The sequence below is a fragment of the Eubalaena glacialis genome, chromosome 1, assembly GCF_028564815.1.
Source record: "Eubalaena glacialis isolate mEubGla1 chromosome 1, mEubGla1.1.hap2.+ XY, whole genome shotgun sequence".
NCBI lineage: Eukaryota > Metazoa > Chordata > Mammalia > Artiodactyla > Balaenidae > Eubalaena > Eubalaena glacialis.
In genome coordinates, this window is record NC_083716.1 from 66,961,218 (window position 1) to 66,984,292 (window position 23,075).

At 36.2% G+C, this 23,075-nt stretch overlaps 1 protein-coding gene and 1 pseudogene across 1 annotated transcript in view; one reads left to right on the plus strand and one right to left on the minus strand.

The window, feature by feature from the left end:
- Positions 1-23,075, plus strand: part of CTNNA3 (catenin alpha 3) — a 1,728,069-nt gene that overhangs the window by 356,540 nt on the left and 1,348,454 nt on the right. The window lies entirely within an intron of this gene.
- Positions 18,852-19,424, minus strand: LOC133096325 (small ribosomal subunit protein uS14m-like; annotated as a pseudogene).

A 23,075-nucleotide genomic window follows, 5' to 3' on the forward strand; every position in this document is an offset into this window, starting at 1 on the left:
TAGTTCTTCCAATTCATGATCATGGAATATCTTTTCATTTATTTGAGGCTTCTTTAATTTCACTCATCAATGTCTTATAGTTTTCAGTGTACAGACATTTTACATTCTTGGTTAAATTTATTCCTAGGTATTTTATTCTTTTTGAAGCAATTGTAATTTGGACTATTTTCATAATTTCTCTGATAGTTCATTATTAGTGTGCAGAAATGCAACAGACTTTTGTATATTGATTTTTTTGTATCCGGTAACCTTACTGATTTCAATTATTAGTTTTAACAGTTATTTTTGGTGGAGTCTTTAGGGTTTTCTCTATATGATATTATGTCATCTGCAAATAGAAACAGTTTTGGTACTTCCTTTTTGATTTGGATGCCTTTTATTTCTTTTTCTTGCCTAATTGCTCTTGCTAGTACTTCCATTACTATGTTTAGTAGATATGGTTAGAGTAGGCATCCTTGTCTTTTTCCTGATATTAGAGGAAAAGCTTTTAGCTTTTTCACTGATTATGATGAATTAGCTGTGGGCCTGTTTTATATGGTCTTATTTTGTTGAAGTATGTTTCCTCTATACCTGTATTGTTGAGAGTTATTTTTTCTTATTATGAATGGATGGTGAATTTTGTCAAATGCTCTTTCTGCATCTATTGAGATGATCATATGATTTTTATCCTTCATTTTATTAATGTGGTGCATCACATTGATTAATTTGTGAATGTTGAACTATCCTTGCATCCCTGGAATAAATTCCACTTGATCATGGTATATAATCCTTTTAATGTACTATTGAATTTGGTTTGCTAATATTTCGTTGAGATTTTTGTATCTATGTTCATCAGGGATATTGGCCTGTAATTTTCTTTTCTTACATTGTCCTTGTCTGGTTTGGTATCACTGTAATGCTGGCCTTGTTAAATATGTTTGGAAGAGCTTGAAAAGGATTGGCATTACTTCTCCTTTTAAAGTTTGGTAGAATTCATCAATAAAGCCATCTGGTCCTGGACTTCTGTTTGTTGGGAGGTTTTTGATTACTGATTTAATCTTCTTACTAGTAATTGATCTGTTCAGATTTTCTATTTCTTCATGATTCAGTCTTGGTAGGTTGTATGTTTCTGAAAATTTATCCATTTCTTCTAGTTTGGCCAACAGTTGTAATGTAACTGTTCATAGTATGGTCCTTTAGTCCATAATACGGTCCTTATGGTCCTTTGTATTTCCATGGTACCAGTTGGAATGTCTCCTTGTTCATTTTTAATTTTATTTATTTGCATCCTCTCTCTCTCATTTTTTTTCATTTGTTTAGCTAAAGGTTTGTCTTGTTTATCTTTTAAAAAAGCCGGCTCTTACTTCATTTTCTTTTCTGTTGTCCTTTTAGTCTCTATTTAATTTGTCCAGTTTGAATTTGTTTTTCTCTTCCTTCTATTAACTTTGGGTTAGTTTGTTCTTTTTCTTGTCCCTGGAGGTGTAAAATTAGGTTTATTTAATATCTTTTCTTTTTCCTTAGTACAGGTGTTTATTGCTATAAACTTTCTTCTTAGAACTACTTTTGTTGCATCCCATACATTTTAGGAATATTGTGTTTCTGTTTTCATTTGTCTGAAGATGTTTTCCGATTTTCCTTTTGATTTCTTCTTTGACCCATTGGTGGTCAGGAGTATGTTGTTTAATTTCCATATATTTCTGAATTTTCTAGTTTTCTTCTTGTAATTGATTTCTGGTTACATACCATCATGATCGGAAAAGGTGCTTGATATTATTTCAGTCTTCTTAAATTTATTAAGACTTATTTTGTGACCTAACATATGATCAAACCTGGATGATGTTCCATGTGCACATGAGAAGAATGTGTATTCTGCTTCTTTGGATGGAATGTTCTGTAAATATCTGTCACATCCATCTGGGATATGTAGTTTAAATCTAATGTTTCCTTATTGATTTTCTGTCTGGATGATTAATTCATTGTTGAAACTAGGAAGTAAAGTCCCCTACTATTATTGTACTGTATATTTATTCCTTCAGATCTGATAATATTTGCTTTATATAATTAAGCACTCCTATTTGGGTACATAAATATTTGCAAATGTTATAGTCTCTTGTTTGATTTCCCTCTTTATCATTATATAATGACCTCTTTGTCTCTTATTGCAGTCTTTGGCTTTTGGTTCCTTTTGAATGGAATATCTTTTTTCCACCCCTTAATTTTCAGTCTGTGTGTATACTTAAAGCTGATGTGAATATCCTGTTGTCATCATATAGTTGGGTATTGATTTTTTATCCATTCAGCCACTCTGTCTTTTGATTAGAGAATTTAGTCCATTTACATTTAAAGTAATTGTTAATAGGTATTGACTTTCTATTTCCATTTTGTTAATTGTTTTGTGGCTGTTTTGTGATTCCTTTGTTCCTTTATTCTTCTCTTGCTCTCTTCCTTTATGGTTTGATGACTTTTTTTAGTGGCATGCTTAGATTCCTTTCTCTTTATCTTTTTACATCTACTGTAGCTTTCTGCTTTGTGGTTACTGCAAAGCTTATAGAAATTACCTTATATTTATAGCAGTTTATTTTAAGCTCTTAACAACTTAACTTTGAATGCATTTTAAAGCTATACATTCTTATACTCCCTCCTGATATTTTATGGTTTTTATGTCACAATTTATATCTTTTTACATTGTGTATTTATTAAGAAATCATTATAGTTATTTTTATATTTTTGTCTTTAACTTTCATTGTAGAGTCATAAGTGGTTTACCATTACAACATTAGGTTATTTTGAATTAACTGCATGTTTACCTTTACCAGTGAGTTTTAAACGTTTATATGTTTTTCTGTTACTAATTCATGTCCTTTTGTTTTGCTTGAAGAACTCCCTTTAACATTTCTCATAAGGCAGTCTAGTGGTGATGAACTCCCTCAGATTTTGCTTGTCTGGAAAACTCTTTATCTCTCCTTTAATTCTGAAAGACAGCTTTGCCAGTTAGAGAATTCTTGACTGGTTGTTTTTTTCCTTCAGCACTTTGAACATATCATTCCACTCCCTTCTGGTCTACAAAGTTTCTGCTGAGATATATGCTGATAGTCTTACGGCAGTTCCTTTATATGTAACAAGTTATTTTTCTATTCCTGGCTTTAAGATTTTGTCCATGTCTTTAATTTTTGACATTGTAGTTGTAGTGTGTCTAGGTTTGGGTGTCTTGGATTCATCTTGTTTGTAAGTCCATGGGCTACCTAGATCTGGATGTCTGTTTCATTCCCCAGGTTAGGGAATCTTTCAGCCATTATTTCTCTGAATAAGCTTTCTACCCCCCTTTCTCTCTCTTCTCCATCTGAGACCCTTATAATGCAAATATTGATGTGCTTTATGGTGTCCTGTAAGTACTTTCAGCTCTCTTCACTCTTTGATAATTCTTTGTTCTTTTTGCTCCTATGATTGGATGAATTCCACTGCTCTGTCTTTGAGTTTGTTGATCCTTTCTTCTGCTTGATCTAGCCTGCTGTTGAACTCCTCTATTGAAATTTTCACTTCAGTTATTGTAGTATTCCCCTTGGTTATTTCTGTTTGGCACTTTAAATATTTTCTTTGTTGAAATTCTCACTTTATTCATGCATTATTCTTCTGACCTTGGTAATCATCTTTATGAAATTCTCACTTTATTCATGCATTATTCTTCTGAACTTGGTGATCATTATTATGAACTCTTCATCAAATAAATAACTTATCTCTGTTTCATTGAGATCTGTTTCTGGAGTTTTATCATGTTCTTTCATTTGGAACATATTCCCTTGCTTTTTCATTTTTCTGACTATCTGTGTTGGTTTCTGTGCATTAAATAAAACAACCAGTCTTGACAGAGTGGTCTCATATAGCAAATGAACCTTGTCAATCAGCCTGACCTATGCTCCTGGTTGTCTTTCAAACATTTTAATTGTCCAAATCACCTTCTTTGTTCTAAGTGGCTTCCAGTGGTTGAGGATGTGCCAAGACCCATCAGTGTCCCAAAGGGGAGGGTTGCAGTCATTACATAGATGCATGTTGATTGGAAACTGGACCCTCACACATCAATCTGCAAAAGTATGTAGTTTGGCCCCTTCCAGGGAGAAACTGGGAGATGGGTGTTTTTGTCCACTCCCTCTGTGTTTAGCCCAGGAATATAGACATGGAAGGGGTGCTTCTGCACTCATCAATAACTGCTTCTTTGTTTGCCTCTGTCTTGTGGGACTTGAGTGCAGCTTCCATTGATTACCAGAACCAGGCTATTCAGGGGCTCATTACTTGCATGATGCTGCAAAAACTGGGGTGCAGATGTGTGTACAAGCTCCTTCCAGAGAGATACTGGCAACTTAGGACAGGCAGGAGGGAGAAGGCAGAGGAGGTGTCCACAGACTTTACTGCTCTCTGGGGAGGATTGCAGTCAGTGCCCAGATGTGTGCTAAATTAGAGGCCTGACCCTCAGGTAGCAGCTTTTAATGTATACAAGGAGACCTCATTCAGGAAAACACTGGGAGATGGGTGTTTTTTGTCTCCTTCTTCTGTCTTGAGCCATGGGGTGACAGCTGCAGTGAGTGTTCATGTCCATTAACAACTGTTTTTTGCTTGCTATAGTATTGTGGGGCTTGTTGAGCAAGCCCTGTTGGCTTTCAGAGCTGTATGTTTTGGGGGCCTTATCCCTCTGTTGGGAGTCTTAAAAGTTGGAGTACTAGATATGTGGTTCAAATCTTTCACTCCTCAGGAAGAAGCTGGGAGTTGAGGATCCTTTTGTGACTGTAGAGCACTGTGCTGGAGCTGGGGTTTATGGTCTCACCCTTTCCTACTAGTTTCAATGTGGGTATTTTCTCATTTGCCCATTGTGTAGGAGTTGCTCAGCTAGTTCCTGGATTTCTTTCAGACAGAGTTGCTTTGTGTGTAGCTGTTCATTTTGTCTGGTCATGGGAGAAGGGGAGTTCAGGAGCCTCCTATGTCACCATCTTTAAAGACTGCTACTTGCACAATTTTTAATCATGTTATTATTATTTTTTGAAATTGAGTTGTAGTAGTTTCTTATATATTTTGAAGATTAACCTCTTATCAGATGTATTGTTTGCAAAATTCTCTCCCATTACATAAGTTGCCTTTTCATTTGCTGTGCAGTAGCTGTTTAATTTAATGTAATCCCACTTGTCTATTTTTACTTTTGTTGCCTGTGTTTTTGGTGTCATATCCTGAAATTATTGCCAAGGCCGATGTTCAGGAGCTTTTCCCTTATGTTTTGTTTTAGGAGTTTTATGGTGTCATGTCTTCCATTTAAGTGTCTAATTCATTTTGAGTTGATTTTTGTGAATGACGTGGGATAAGGGTCTAGTTTCATTCTTTTGCTTGTGGATATCCAGTTTTCCCAACACCATTTATTGAAGAGATTCTATTTTCCCTGTTGTGTATTCTTGTCACTCTTCTGACAGATCAGTTGTCTGTATATGCATGAGTTGATTTCTGGGCTCTCAATTCTGTTCCATTGGTCTATGTGTCTGTTTTTATGTCAGTATCATACATTTTGATTACTGTTATTAGCTTTTTCTTATCAGTAGTTATACAAATTCCAGTTCTTCTTATCCTAAAGAAAAGCCACCACCTTCCCTTCCCCCTAAGCTCCTTTAACTATATTTTTTTCTATTCCTGATTGTTAAGCTTTTTAAAAGAGAAAGTCATACTTTCTCTGTATCTTCACCTCCTATTTATTCCTCATTTCTCTGTAATCTGATTTCTGCCTACCCCCTACATCTGAAACTCTTTTGGCAAATTTCACCAAAGACTTCCTAATTGTCAAGTTCCTTTTCAGATCTTGTTTATTCAACATATCCAATAGACCACTCTCTCCTCAGACCGTTGTTTTGGGTGTGAGATGCCATGATATAGTTTTTTGCATAGTTTTCATTCTATTTTCATTTCCTTTGCCCATTTTTCATTCTGAGCTCAGTCATGTAATAGTGTCCCCTGGTATCTATCATGACTACTCAATCAGATAGTCACCAGGTCCTGTAGGGTCTACTCTCTAACCTTTCCCAAATTAATCTACTTCCCTGCACTTCAACATCTACCACTTTAGTGCAGGTTCTTCTCTCTACCCCCACCAACTTTTTTTTTTTTTTTACTGTAATGGTACCTGAACTGGTCTTCCCAATTTCTGTCTTGCCTCCCTCCAATCTAGTTTTTTTAAAACAACTAGAAAAGTGATATTCTAAAAAAGAAAATACCACTCTTCAACTCCCTGATTTAAATTCTTCAATGACTCTCTATGACTTTTAGCATAGCTCTTAGCATAAGGTACACAGTCCTTTTTTATGTGTCCCCTAAATACCTATTCACACTTTTCCTCCTTAATTTTCACCTTTTACTTTAAGGTTTCACATTCTCTTTTGCCTTTATGACTTTGTGTGTGCAGCTTCTTTCTTATACCTCCCCCTCTTCCCTTATCTCCACTCCTTTTGCTTGGCTAAGTCTACTCCTCCTTTAGGACCCAGTTCTGGGGTATCTCCTCCTAGAAGCTTTCTCTGATCAGAGTCTAAAGTATACTACCTAGCATGTACTTCTATGAAATACTAACCACTGTAATTATCTGCTTATTTTTTGTTTCCATTTGAAGGCAGAGAATATTTTTCCTTTGGCTTTGAGTCACCAGCAGCTAGCATAATGTTGGGCACAGAGCAGATACCAAATAAGGATTGTGTGAGATTGGTTTGCTGACCCTTCCAAAGCCTTGAAAGATATATTCTTTACTATTTGGCAGAGCATTAACAAAAGTAATTGTAAATACATTTCCTTTATTTTAGACAAAGCCAAGAGGTAGATTTGTTAGAAATAGTTGAGAGAAACATTCATAATAATTAGACAATATTCAATGCAGTGCTGTTTTAACTTTCTTGAAAAACTCAGTTTGAAATGATTATTTGCTGACTGTCTGGGATCCTTTCTTATTTAATTTGTCAGTGTTGTGAAAGATGAAGCACTGATGGGAAAGTGTGTGGTAAAATGGTCTATAATTAAAACACTTGTGATATCTAGAGCAGTGCAGATGAAGGGATGAGACCAATGAGGACTGCTGAGACTTGAAATTCAGATACATTCTGAATAAATGGATACAAGGATTATGCAATAGAAGTAGATCCAGATAAGGGCACAGTGACATCAGTGAGATCTAGAAGTTAATGTTGTAGATACAGACACTTAATTTAACCTAATTCTACAGTATACATGTTCACATCTCAAGTATCAAGCCAATGCCAATGATAAGAGATTAGCTCAGAGCTAAGAACTAGGATGAGGCTACAGCAGTTCATTTGATTGTCTAACCAAAAGCAAGAGTAAGCCCCCAATCGTACATGATATTAAACAAATCAAGAAATCTAGTTTATAGCGGAAAAAGGAATTGAATAAGTCAGTAGGCTGTAGCTTGTGGGTGAATGGAGTTTAGATTATCGCACTTAAGAAGAGGGCCCTGGTATGAGCAGAAATCCTAGGAGGATTCAGTGACAAATTAGATCTTCAGCTCAGTGGATGCAGCGTGGGAACAAGGTAGGGACTTAAATGTCTACATAGGGGAAAGGTAGGTGATTATAAAATGAATAGTAGTAGCCATCTCTAACATTTATTTAATAACTACAATATACCCGGTATTGTGTTAAGCCCCAGGGTACAAGCCAAGGGAGTTTTTATGAATGAAAAAAGAACTTTATTATTGAAATCCAGATATTTGGTTAAATAGTAAATAACGATTCCTGAGAAACCATTATTGTCACGGAAATTATAGAATGTTATTAATCTATAACTTCCTCAAATAAATGCTTTGGAGTTTTGTCAAATTTGGAGTATGTTCACAATAGTATGTTAGGCATGCATGCCAGATATCTACCATTTGCCCCTCCAGATATAACCTTCATTCTCCAACCTACTTTATTCCCTGGTAAGCTGTCCCAAATGGATAGAATGATCAGGTTCTCTTGCCTTCTGGCTTCTGATTGAGTTTAGTCACTTGGGAGCCCAGGTTGAAAACTGGGGGAAGTGAATAAACGAAATTGAATTATAATTGTCTTATTTCTTGTTGTGAGGTTTCTAGGGTAGTCTGGATTTCTTTACCAAAGGTCATTGATCCTTTCAAAGTGGCTCTCTCTTTATGACTTTCTCTGGTTTCCAGTTGCTATTCCATTCTCTTGCCTCTTTGGTCCTAGGGGTGACATTCTCAATTGTTATTGGCACATGGTTAATGCATTATACTTTGTGTCAGTATTTTTCAAACTTTGGTGTACATTAGAGTCAACTGGAGGAGTTGTCAAACCAAATTGCTGAGCCCCATCCCCAGAATTTCTGATATAGTAGGTCTGGGCTAAGGCCCCAAATTTGCATTTCTAACAAGTGCCTAGGTGATGATGCTATTGGTCCAGAGACCACATTTAGAGAACCATGCCTTATAGTTTCCTTGTACCTTGCCCACAGCTTTATTAAATTGTCATTTTATTAAATACTTTTTCTATTGTTCTAATTTGGGTGTGTCATCTGTTTACTGATGAGACCCTGATACTCTTTCCTACTATATCATAACTGGTCCCAGAAAAGAGAACTCAAAGTAGAATTTTGGAATTAGTTTTATTGTACATTTAAGAAGTGTAGAGGAGGAAAATGGAAATGGGTAATTCACAGAATGTGGTGGCATTATAATTATTCAAATTATTACATGGGATGAAGTATAGATGGAAGATAGAGTATTGGGAGATCAAGTGACTGATACTTAGTTATATGGCAGTGATAATAGACTTAAAGATTGTGGAGTCCTCTGGCTTCTTCTTATGATTCCAAGGAGGGTAAATAGGTAAAAGCAATAATTAAAAACTGTGAACATATAATTAAGGACTTGTGTAGATATGTAAGAAGCCATCCATTGCAGAATTGCAATGAAGGAGACTCTCATCTCCTGTAGTTTTAGGGCAGATATGACTGAGTAACCTCTAGCCTTAAACCTAACTACCACCCACCTCTCTACTAAGAGATCTAGCCCTTCAGTACATAAAAGTCTTTTACTTGCCTAGCAAACTAATGCTGATTAACCTTCGAACCCACCTTTGCCATCTCTTATTGACTCAACATAGCCTAGATGGGGAGGTGCAAGACCTACCCCGAGAGGAATAGTTTATACACTGAAAGAGTTCAAAACCTCAACAATCTGTATTGGCACATGTGGGGAGTAAATGCTAAGGTCTATCAGACTAAATTCATTGACATTGGTGTACTCACGTGGAATTTGGGAATTAATAATATATTGGCTTGGGCACTTGGAAGAGGGCTTAATAATCTATGAAGTATATTAATTGAAGCCTGAACTCAATGATGACCTATAGTTAATGAGGTAGAAATGTTTGAGATTACCTGGCATACTGTAGAAGAAGGAGTTCAATGGTTTAGCGAAATGAAAATCCTGGAATGGATTAGCCAACTTCTAACCATACTCCCTAGGAAGGCCAGATGATGCTCTTTTGTTAAAGCACTAAAATGCTTTAACAAAAGCATTTAAGGGGGATGACAGTATCTTTGAATAACTCTGTGGTTGCTGTCTTCTGTAGGAAGGAGATGATATTGGGTTATACTATAATAGAATTGGGTTCTCTGATCCTAATAGGATTGATGGGGGTGTTAGAATGATATAGATCAGCTGGTGGCCGTTAATCATTACAAGCAAGATGTCTGAAACTACCACAAGAAGCCACAGGGATGGGTCTTGACTTACAGATATCTCTGGGAGTGGTTCTTAAACCTTACTGTGTATCAGACTCACGGTGGGCTTGTTGACCCCATCCCAGAATTTCTAATTTAATAAGTCTGAAGTGGGATTTGAACATTTTTAATTCTAATTGAAATTCTAATCAGTTAATGTTGATGCTGATGGTCTGGAGATCACACTTTGAGAACCACTATTCTGTAGCAACAGCTAATTGATTATGCAATTCTAAGGATAAAATACATGTGCATCCTTCCAATGTACTACCTGATACATATAGGCAGAAAAATCCTGCCTTGTGGCAGGTCTTGTGGGAAGAAATGGTAATATTAGTGTCTTGGATACATGCCAATTCACATCCCAGAACCTCTCTGATGAGGGAGAGGCCAGGCCCCTTTGTAAAAGGACCTTGCAGTGTAGCTATGGGTGTATATTATACATTTTTATCCAAGCTATCTCTAAACATATTCCTCTGATATATTAATAGAGAAGAAAAAAGCATGGACCTGATTTATGGATGGTTATTTATGGTTTACTGAGACCAGCTGTAAATAGATAGGTACTACACTACAACTCCACACGGGGATGACCCCCTGAAAGCCAGTGGGAATAGGAAATCTTCACAATGTACAGAACCCTGCAATCTTCTGTCAGGGTGACTGTATACTGGAGACAGGGAAATACTCAGACCCTCTGAGTTATTAGATTCTAGATCAAAACTTATACTGATCCCCAGAGACCTTAAATGCCATCATACTAGTATACCAGTCAGAGTAGAGATCTATGGAGGTCTTGAGATAACGGATAATGTTCTGAGTACAAGAGCAGTTCCCTATCCCTGAATATATAATGGGAGTAGATATAATTGGTACCTGGCAGAATCGACACATTGGTTTTCTGATCCATGGAATGAAGGCTGTTATGATTAAAAAGGGCCAAATAGAAGCTCCTGGAATGGCATCCCCCACCTACCCAAGATAGAAAACCAAAAGTAACGCCACCTTCCTGAGGGAATTTCAGAGATTAGTACCACCATAAAAGGCTAAAATAAAATTATTCATGTTTAATGTGACTGTTTGGCAACTGCCAAAGTCATATGGGTCATGGAGTATGAGAGTATAGTTTTGTGCACTTGCTCAGGTGGTGATGCTAATTGCACATGTAGTTCCAATTGTGGTATCTTTATGGGAGTAAACTAGCACAGCCCCCTGGAAGTGTTATATTTTCCATTTCCATTGGTAAGGAAAAATTTGAAGTCATTAACATTTATATGGCAGGGACAACAGTATATCTTTACAGTTTTACCATAAGTAATATTCAACTGATCACTGTCACACATAATCCAGAGGGATTTTGGTTTCCTTTATATACAATAGAACATAAAGTATGTATATTACATTGACAGTATTATGTTAATTTAAGCTAATGAGCAGGAAGTAGCAAGTATCCTAGTCACCTTAGTAACACACATGCATGTCAGAATATGGGAGAAAAACAAGTCAGGCTATTTCTTCTAAAGCGAGAAACAAATTATTACACCTGCACCTTGAACCTTGTCCACCACCAAGAGTGAGGCATAATGCTTGGTGAGCCTCTTTGAATTTTGAATGCAATATGTATTACCTTTAGGTAGGCTGCTGCTGCACATTTACTAGGTAAACTTTAAGGCTGACAGTTTGAGTAAAGCCAGGAGAAAGAAAGAGCTGTGCAGTAGGTCCTATCTGCAGAGCAAACTGTTCTTCCCATGAATTTTATGACCTAGAAAGCTTGATGTATTCAATATGTATGTGCCAGAGATACTATTTGGAGCTTCTGGCAAATCCCAAAGGAGAATCATGGCATAGACCCCTCCTTTGTCAATAACTATTTCCATTTGAAAAGCAATTTTACTGACTTGCTTATGGACCCTAATAGGGACTGAACACCTACCTGACCACAGGGCACAAAGTGAGTATGTGACCTGAACTGCCCATCATGAACTAGGTGTTATCTAATATCGTGAGCCATAAAATTGGATGTGCCCACCAGCATCTCATTATAAATCAGATGGGATGTATCAAGATCAGGGCTGAAAAGGCCCAGAAGGCACAAGTAAACTGCTTAAGTAGGTGACATATTCCCAAGATACTCGGTCCTGCTACTTCTCTACCTCTTCCTCAACCCATACCTATAGCTTCACGGGGAGTTTCATGACTTGTTAATAGAGAAAGAAAATGCATGGTCCTGATTTATGGATGGATTTGCATGGTATACTGAAATCAGTTGTAGGGAATGAGTGCTGCACTACAACAGGAATAACCATGAAAGACAACAGGAAGGGAAATTCTTCCAGTGGACTGAACTCTGAGCCCTGCATCTAGTTTTAATTAGGGGTAGAAGTAGAGATGTCCTAAGGTATCAGTATACATTCATTCATGGTCAGTGCCTAACACATTGACTGGATTGTTAGGAACTTGGAAAGAAAAAAATCTTGTGAAGTTGGTGACAAGGAGGTCTGGAGGAGACCTCTTGGAATTGTTATGGAGTGTGAAAGATATTCCTGTCCAACATTAATGCCTAACAAAGATATCCACGGTAGATAAAGCATACAATTTTTAGGTGGACAAATGACCCCTGTGGCTTAATCAAGGAGTTCCTGTACAATGTGGATATGGTGAATAGAAGTATGCAAGGCACAGCAACATGGATTTTCCCTCCCCAAAGTTGATGTGGCTTCCACCAGTTGCTGAGTATACAGCTTGCCAAGATAAGGTATCAACGTTGAACTCCTGATATAGCTTCATCCTCATGGAACCATCTAGCTACCTAGCTTTTTGTGGATGGGGGAGGCAGTGCTGTGTCTTCACAAACACTCAAAGTCCAAGTATTGATTTGCTTTCTCTTTACAGGGCTTCTGCTATTTTTGGACTTATACAATGTTTAATACATCTTCATATTATCCCCATAACATAACCTCCAATTAATAGGGCTTCTTATGGTGTCAGTTATCTCAAGCTCATAGAATTTACTAGTCTTACCATGTATATATTATTCAGAAACAGCTGGCTTTGTAGAATGGTGGCCTGGCCTGCTAGAGGCTCAGCAATAGAGCTAGCAGGGAGATAAGACGCTGTGAGGCTGTGATGCTGTACTACAATGTGGTGAATGCCTTCAGCCAGCATCCAATAATGTTTTAGAGAGAAGAGGGAAAAAAATCATGCTATAACTTTTGACTATGTTCTCCTCCCTCAGAAACCTCTTCATTAAGATAAGTTTTATAATAACAATAATATCTTACAGAGTCATTACTTAACCCATACTTCACTTTTGTCAGAAAATTTTTGTTAGAACAATACATTAAACTTCTATCTCCCTGAAAAATTCAAGACATCCACAATGTCTACTAGGGATCCTCCCTTAGATGTGGCACTGCTGTGAACTACACACCCCGAGCAATCATAAGTGGTGCTTCTGCATGTGTACAGTACACTCCAGTTTTCAAAGCTCTGTTGTACAACATTGCTTATCAGTATCTGATATAAATAGTATAATAAACAAGGTTTAACAGAATAAAGCATTAGTCAAAGGTGAATGCCTTCTAACTTAAATGGATTTTATTCAACTATTAATTTGTTCTCATCTGGGATAATTAAAAACCACACTGAAACCCTTAGACATTGAGAAACAACCCCAGTTCTTGACTTGATGGCCTGATTTTATTGATTTCATTTGTTTGTGGCTTTAGCTGTGAGAGGTTGTGTACATTAGAACTTGGCATGGAATCTTCCACTATAGGAATTGAAGACTTTATTTACTCTTAATAGCTGTATCAAGGCCTTTGTGTATATGCAGGTCTCAGCAATTGTCCCTGAGAAACTCTTGGAGTAAAAAATAATCTTTGACGTAATTTCCCATATGATTCAGTTTGGATTCCCATGTGACTCAGATGCCGCTAACTTAGAAAGTACATATACATCATACTGTGCCAATGACTGGATTTCCTTAGTTGCTAATGCTCCTCTCTTCTAGTGAAAAAGGCTTTATAATTTTGAAACTTCTGATCTCTTATATGTGTTAATTTTAAAAAGTCTGTTTTCTCCCTCAGAACTTTGAGAAATAACTTTCTTCTTTTTCTTTGGAGTACTTTACTTTCGTTTTGAATTCAAAAGAACAATTTTAAATATATGTTTTCTCACAGATGATAGGCATTCAGTTGCTGATCATGAAACACTTACTACATTCTACCCAAAACTACTTTACAGAAGGGGCAATTAGTGATGGAGACCAATGCCAAACAAATACACAAATTCTATTCTATTCAAGTCCACTTCATGGGTGGTGTGATTTTAGTGTTAGAATTTCTTGGGTGAAGTATGATATTGGTGAGGCACTTAATTCAACTAAAACTCATTGCATCACTTTTTAGCAATACTGCTGAAAGTAACACAAAATTCTCTTTCTCTAATTTGCCTCAGAAATATATCGTAGTCATTAGCAAGCAGAATGAGAATTGCACCTACCAATTACTGAACAAAAATTAGAGCTGTAAATAATGTGAAGCATCTCATTCTAGGCAGGTGACCTTATCTGCTTATCTTCCTACCATGTGTAACAAAATAATGGTTGATAAGGGATATTAACAGCTGTTCTAATTTGGAATTAAACTTTTATAAATCAAATTAGTACTTCCCTCCAATAAAAAAAGATCACTGAGACTGATTTAACCAGCAATATTTTAAATCTTCTTTTTTAACTCCCATCGCAGTGACAGAACTGGGAGTCAGTTTCGTATAACTCCTTTTCTTGGTATGAATTTCATGTGCCTAATAAATTTGTTTATTTGATATGACATTATGCTTAAGTTTGTATTTATTCTTCTTCTTAAAAATGAAATCAAATCATTTCATTTGTAAAAATATTGCCTGAATTCCTAGTTCAAGTTAAAGAAATTATTCAATTAAGAGAAGAGAAATTTTGGGCAGAAGGGAACATTATTTAGGGAATTACTTTGAAGTAGTTCAACACATTGTAAATTTGCAATTATTGGATGATTGTATATATGTAATTACCCTGAAATTGTGCCAATAATGAGTCTTTTTCTCCACTTACATCTTATCTCCATTGGTATATATTCTCTGAGTATTAGATTTACTTATGCATATTTGAGTCTCTATACACGTACTGATTTTTTTAAGCAAACATTTATTAAGTGCCCACTGAGTGCTGAACATTATGCTAACACTGGGAGGGGGAGGTGTGTGCGGGGCTGAATAATTATATATAACCATCATTGTTATATAAGAGTAAAATCTTTCAAATGGAACCTCTAACCTTGACTGGTGTTATATAAACTTTCAGGGGATTCTTTAGTGACTGGAGTTCATTTACCATGTTCAGGGTCAATTGGACCTAAAGCATTTAAGAGATATAATTTAGAAGGAGAAGAAAACTTAATATATACATTGATAACATATTCCTGTCATAAATAATCTTTCATACTTTGAACTATTTAGAAATATGAGATAGTATCTAGTACAGGAACTATATTATATGAGAATATTTATTAAATGAAACCAAATTAATTAAATTCTGCCCTGTAATAAAAATTGACATTCACTGATGGAAACAGTTTAAGCTGATTGTTATCTGTTGGCTTTATAGATTTTACCTTTACTGGGCCTCCTTCCAACCACCTCTAAGAGGATCTTTGAAGGAGTTTTTCTCAAAATGTTATGCTGGACAAATCTAATCTACTCATTAAAAAAAGAAAGTCTACTTGATCAAACTTAGCAACTTTATTTTCAAAAATATTCTTTTATATAACCTAGTATAAAAGAAATAGGTATTTAAAAATTCCTTTTGATTTAGAGAATTGCTGATGCTTCTATTCACTATTCCTCATCTACTAAGTCTCTGCAGGAATTTATACAATTCAGTATCCTAAAGCGGAATGGTTAATTTTATCTAGTATTAGATAAGGAGGAAAAAGTTTTAATAAGTGCTGATAGTTACCCAAAGCTTCAAACTCTAATGACTCCATTAGAGTTACTGGATAACATTAATTGTGATATATGGTGACCACACAGAACATTCTGGGTTAAACACAACTTGAACCACGTGATCTGTTCCTATTTCATATTGCTAATCAGAAATGTTGCTCTTTAAACAGTTTGAACTGTTTCACATTCTTCTATTAATTGCTTACTATGCTAGGTAAAACTAAAACCTTTTTAGTTTTTAATACAAATGTTGGTGAAATAGTTGTCTCTTAAGTTATACATTGTAGCTATTAGAAGATAGACCCAATTAGGAGTTTATAGAAGTAAAAATGGGAGGGGGACTGATTATGGACTCTGAAGAGGTAAGACAAAGTGGTGCCATTTCATATTCGTATTTAACAAGTAACTGTTGTATATTATAGTCAGTATGCTTAATGTTTTAAACTAAATCATGGGGAACCAACTGGGTTCCAGTTTTACTTTTACTTTTATTTTTCATTGGAAAGCTGTGTTTACATTGGTAAATCTTGTGCGGAGGTTATGGTAATATACAAAGTTTTCTTTTCCTTTCAGGTGGTATTTCAAATAATCTTTAGGCTTATTCTAGAAAGATGTTCATGGTAGATTGTTACATAGTAAAATGAATCCCAGGGTATCAAGTACAAAAACTAAGTATTGTACTAGGGGATAACAAACTACTTGGGCACTCATAAGGGTAGATATGCAAGGAGCTTTTAAACAGGTCACAGGAAATGAGAAAGAAATGAAAATAAATCACTTGTTAGAGATAACAATGAAATGAGCTAGAGAGAAGAGAAATGCTCTGTAAACAGGTACATGAGCAAGTGCTGTAGAGACAGAAAATCAGGGGACTAGGTTTGACAATTTCATTCATCTTTCATGCCAAGGCCACAGTTTTGGTCACTCAACAGGTCAGTTACCTTTCCTTTGTCCTTGTACCATAGGTCACACTGTTAACTGTAGCTACCCTGTAAATAATCAAAACTACCACATTTTGGAAGCTTGCCATGTCCCAAGCTCTGTATTAAGTGCTTTACATATATTATTTTAACTCTTACAGCTATTTTATGAGACAGGTGTTATTATCTCCATTTATAGAAAAGGAAGCAGACTTGGAGAGATCAATTTATTACAACAGCTAGAAAGAGCCAGAGGTGTGATGTGAATCCTCGTGCATCTGACTCCAAAGTCCATCCTTTTAAATCTTACACTTCCTGCATTGGTCACATCATGTATTTTATTACTTAAGAAAGAGTAAATAAATAAGAAGCTTGGAGTCAAAGTCTGGCTATTTCATTAGTGATGTGACCTTGGTAACATTTCTTAACCACCTCAGTTCTTCTGCTTGGAAATGGGGACACAAATAGCATTTATCTTTTGAGGTGCTTATGACCATTCAAAGTGATAATAAAATACTTAGCACAGGTCATGGCACATAGAAGAGTTTTCTAAATTTTACCATTGTTATCATTTTGCATATTTTATTAAATTCTTGATTTTGTGAGGCTTTGTATTTTATAGTCCTATAAAAGCAATGTAATTTGGTAGTGAATCTTATTTTCTCTTTAAGAGAAGAGAACTTTCTTTCCTATTTGAATTGAGTAATCTTTGAATCCTATTTGAATTTTATTTGAATCTGGTTTAAATTGCTCCTGACACAATATTGACTTTTAAGAGAAGTTTGTTTTTACGATGCTGTAGTTTTTTAATAAATAATTTTCTACTGCTTTATTCTATGACTTTGGTTAATTATACTCATATGTCATCATTTATTAGTTTTCTATGGTCCAGACCACATATTTGTTTGGATATTAGTGACTGGAATTGTAAGATTTCTCTGTGTATTATAAGATAAACTAAAAGTATGAGGGAAAAGTTCATACTTAGACAATGAAATTTCTTCTAATATTCTTAACTAGGTAGTATAAACTTTGGGGAATGATTTTCCTTGGTTGATAAGTTTTTGGGAAAATTCTATATATTCTTATATTCTCTTGAAAATTCTATTATCTTAGTTGCTATTTCTACAAGGCAATTTAAAAGTATATCACTACTTCTGATCATTAGAGTTAGTTCTTTTTGTAATTTATATTGATTGAAGTCATGCTGTTTCCAACTTTAAGCCAGTTATATTTTGGGCTATAATATAAGAGAGTCATGCAAATAAGCATATGTGTTTATGACTGTATGTAGTTAATATTTTTTGTTTAAATTTCACATAATAGATTAGGATCTGTGGGGCTATACGCCACACGATTTGGGTAGGTCTGTAATTAACCAAATTAAATCAGAAAAAGCAGATATTACTACATTTCTTAACACTTTGATCATGGGAATTATTGGAGCTGCTGGCATCAGCATGTTGAATAAAGGACATCTCAGTACTAAAAACTGTTTATAGAGATTCTAAAGACTTTGTTGGATCCATGTTATCTGCTTAAGAAACGATAGGCAATCAAAAGCTAACTGGTGATTTTTCTCAACTACTGATAGTAATTTAGTATATTTTACCCTTTATCCCTACTGCCTTGAAATAAATTTACTGAATGTGCTATCTTTTGACGATTATATCAAGGATAGAAGAACCAGATAATAAATGGGTCCTTAGACTTCCCTTCTTTGTGGGAAGAGATATTTAGGATTTTGGAATATAGGAGGGACAGATATTTGATAGTCTGTTTTCCTTTTTACTTACTTCCAGTCTTCTGACAATCATGGGTTTTGAGATCTAAACCTTAGGTGTAATTACCCTGATCCTAACTTCCTCATCTGTACAAGAGGAAAAAGTGATACTTCCTTTAAGCGTTCTTTTGAAGATTAAATGACATAATTTATGTGAAGTGCCTGGCATATAATGATGTTCAATGAACTTATGCTATTTGTGACCTGGTGTTTTCTATCTTTTCCCTTTTGTTTTAACAATTAAGGCTTTTTTTTTTTTTTTCACAGAAATATTTTTTATTACTCTACTCTTCACACTACGCTTGGGAACAGTATGTTTAATTTATTAAATCCAAGAGAAAAGATAATTCACTGACAGAATGAAACATCCAAATTTTTTCATTTAAAATTTAAAAGTAATTTAACTATAGACAGCCTCAGATAGAGCAGACCTTTATTCTGGACCCCCATAAAAACTAGGTTTTTGTCTATTAGAAAAGCCTCTTCTTGGCAGAACTGGTTTTCCTGCAAGCTCAGTAGGTTCTGGAGCTGGTTATTACCACATTGCTCGCTGCACCCCAGACAGTTGCCCATGGTCGGCTAAGTGACGGAAGAAGATATGACTAAGCCTCCAGCGCCGCCTTACACCTCGTGGACGGGACGTCGTAAGACACCGATTTGTGATTCTAACGCGACAGCTGTCCCGGGGAAGGGCAGCAATTTCTTCATCAGCCACTTCCTGAAGGTCTTTCGGCAGAATGGTATTCTTCCTGAGAGAACTGATGTGTAGCCTCTCATCTACATACTCATAGGCCATTTTTCTTCTCTTCACATCACGCAACATTTTCCAATCTACATAGTAACTTCGAACTTGGCCTGAAGCTGATGAAGGAACAACCTCCTCTACAGCTATTGACCGATTTTTCTGCTCCCCTTTGCAGCAAAACGTCTTCAAAGGCTTGTCTATATTCGTAGTCTCCGATTTCTTTCCTCCTCTTCTGTCTTGAACGCTTTCCCTCCCACCACGCCATCGAAACCGCTGTGATCCAGGTCCCAACAATTTCCACTCTGCTAAGCCCAACAGGCAATTCTCAGCTGTTCTTTCAATTGACTTTGAGCAGAAAGTTGCCCACTCCCTGCTCCTGGAGTGCTTCCGGGCCACCACGCTCTCCTCCCTCGCTCTGCTTCTTTCAAGTCTCCTTTGCTCGGCTCTCTTCTCTTAACATTAAAGGCTCTGGGGCCTCATTCCTTGGACACCTTCTCTCTCCACCTACACTCCTTATAAATTGGAGCCAATCTGCAGCTTTCAATGCCAGTCAGCTCTAAGCTTATGAATACCAAATTTACATCTGCAGCTCGGCCCTCCCCTGACTCAGGCCGGAGGAGGGAGGTGGGCAGAGGGAAAACCCTGGGACGGGTCTGCACTGGGCGCTACAGGTGGGAGAATAGTGGGGAACCCATGGGTTTGGAGCTTCAGAGGAGAGGGGGAGGAGGGTATAAGGGGGTGGGCCAGACCTGCCGGACGGTCCGCAGCAGAGAGCCGAGCATGGAGGCCGCTATGTTGTCCCAACAATTAAGGCTTTTAACCAAAATTATCTTTTGCCTCTTCCATAACTTATAATCCAGACCTGACTTATTATGTAGTATGGCATTCTCCAAAGTGGTACCCAGGAGGCATGCATGGTGATCCAGTGGGATATATGAAAAATGTTAAAACTTCTAGTGGTATTTAATTTTTATTTAAGAAAATAAAAAAATTTAGGTTTAATAATATTTAATTTAAAGGCTAAGGTTAGTGTTTATATGTAATGTATAGATAAATACATTGAGTATGAATGCTGAATTTTTCTTTTTTCTGAATGGGAGTGCTTGATCAAAAAAGTTTGGAGATCATTAATCTATAATTTAGTGCCTGAAAGCAGCTTTATGGGTGACAGGAAGAAGAATTTGGAAAAGCTCTTTCTGAAAACTTTCTTGGGGTCCAGAGTTTAAGTAAGTCACAAGGAGGTAATCTAGTTATGGATGTCAGAGTGCAGAGGGGGTCAGTGTTAGTGCTTGGTTCTTTTGAGTTTTTGGTTTCCTGCAGTGGAACTTCAGTATAGTTTTAGTATAGTTTTGTTGTTGTTGTTGTTGTCATTGTTGAAAAAAGAACCACCTTGTTGAAACCTGGTTTGTTTCACATCTTCTATTAATAAGGTTGCGATTTTATTTGTATGGGAAAAAATGCACAGATAATATATAGTACAAACCCCCTGTAAATACTCTTATTAAGCAATAGACAAGACCTCCATCTTATAAAATAAATAAATGCAGTTTAAATTGGTTGCTTTGGTACTCAGAAGAGTGATGTAAGGCTCCTTGCTGGGACTGATATGCTGAGAAGATTTTATTACATTTTGAAACACATAAATAAAAGTTCATGCAAAGAAGTAGTCTGTACGCCTGTCATTGGGACTCAAACACATATAATAGAAAGATATTCCATTCAGCCTAACTTCATTTAGGATTAAGACACTTTTGCCAAACTGTGACCTACAGGAGAAATCTGTAGTTCTGTTGGATTTCAAAGCCATTTCACAATGTTGCTTCCAGCAGCAGGAATAACAGTTTTACAGACTAGTGAGTTGTTTATTTTGAGAGTCCATTTCAATGACCATAAACCACTGTTCTTGATATTGATGGTTTACTTAGTAGTTTGGAAATTGTGCATACTAGCAAAACGTGAAATGGTTTTAAATTGTTTTTATGAACAGTGTCAATTACAGAATGGGCCAAATTCACTTTGACTACAGAGGCTGATTACTGTGGAGGTCAAGATGCTCTACCACTCTCAGTTAAAGCTGTTCTTTTTAGTGATTCAAAGCCTGTTTGGTACTCCTTTAAGACTAAAACTATACCCTAATTATACAATCATGGAGAGTACCAGAGTCATTATAACCATATGTTTCTCTACAATCCTTGAAACACAGTATAAAATACCAGGGTTCTGAGTAGTATTCTACTTCCCAATATCCAAGATTATATTGGACCAAGAATGAATATCTCTAATAAGTTTTTCAAGGCTGATCACATTATTTGATTACTTGTGGAGGATGCAGATTGGCCTGGCCTGTGAACTGGATATAAATGACTACAAGAAGAAAAACCATCTGATGAATTCAAGTGAATTATATGCTGTCAATTTGAGCTATATATGCATAAGGGATACCTTTTATGGGGACACACACATTTATTCCAGGAGATTGTTTTTGCTATATTTATATCATACTATATGTAAACATTCAGAAAATATTTGCATGAAAGTAATGGCAAATCTGTTGACTGCTAGTCTGAAATGGGTTTCAATATCAAAAAGACAATATATATAAGAAATTTTCTCATGTGCTAGTCGTCATGGAATAACTCAGCAGAGCTCTTGATTTTTTGAAGATCTCAAAGGAAGTGCCAAGAAATTATATTCAAGGATCTTTAAGGTTTAATAAGATGTAGGGAAAGGATTTCTGGAAAATCAAGCCAGAAACAATTCTCAGGCCATTGAAATGATTTAGGTTGAGACAACTAATATTTTATATTAACTGTAGATTAATATTCTGTTCTTTTAAAATTTTATAATTAGTACTATGTTGTAGTATTTTCAGTCAGGAGTTAATGCACAGTTAATTTTACAGAAGTGAAAAATTGTATTTGAAGGCTTTCCCATTTCTTGAGTGTTTTTCTTTTTTTTTTAACATCTTTATTGGAGTATAATTGCTTTACAGTGGTGTGTTAGTTTCTGCTGTATAACAAAGTTAATCAACTATACATATACATATATCCCCATATCTCCTCCCTCTTGCATCTCCCTCCAACCTCCCTATCCCACCCCTCTAGGTGGTCACAAAGCACCGAGCTAATCTCCCTGTGCTATGTGGCTGCTTCCCACTAGCTATCTATTTTACATTTGGTAGTGTATATATGTCCATACCACTCTCTTACTTTGTCCCAGCTTACCCTTCCCCCTCCCCGTGTCCTCAAGTCCATTCTCTACGTCTGCATCTTTATTCCTGTCCTGCTCCGAGGTTCGTCAAAACCATTTTTTTTTTTTTTTTTTAGATTCCATATATATGTGTTAGCATACGGTATTTCTTTTTCTCTTTCTGACTTACTTCACTCTGTATGACAGACTCTAGGTCCATCCACCTCACTACAAATAATTCAGTTTCATTTCTTTTTATGGCTGATATTCCATTGTATATATGTGCCACATCTTCTTTATCCATTTCTGTCAATGGACACTTTGGTTGCTTCCATGTCCTGGCTATTGTAAATAGAGCTGCAATGAACATTGTGGTACATGACTCTTTTTGAATTATGGTTTTCTCAGAGTATATGCCCAGTAGTGAGATTGCTGGGTCATATGGTAGTTCTATTTTTAGTTTTTTGAGGAACCTCCGTACTCTTCTCCGTAGAGCTGTATCAATTTACATTCCCACCAACAGTGCAAGAGGGTTCCCTTTTCTCCACACCCTCTCCAGCATTTATTGTTTGTAGATTTTTTGATGATGGCCCTTCTGACCGGTGTGAGGTGATACCTCATTGTAGTTTTGATTTGCATTTCTCTAATAATTAGTCATGTTGAGCATCCTTTCATGTGTTTGTTGGCAGTCTGTATGTCTTCTTGGGAGAAATGTCTATTTAGGTCT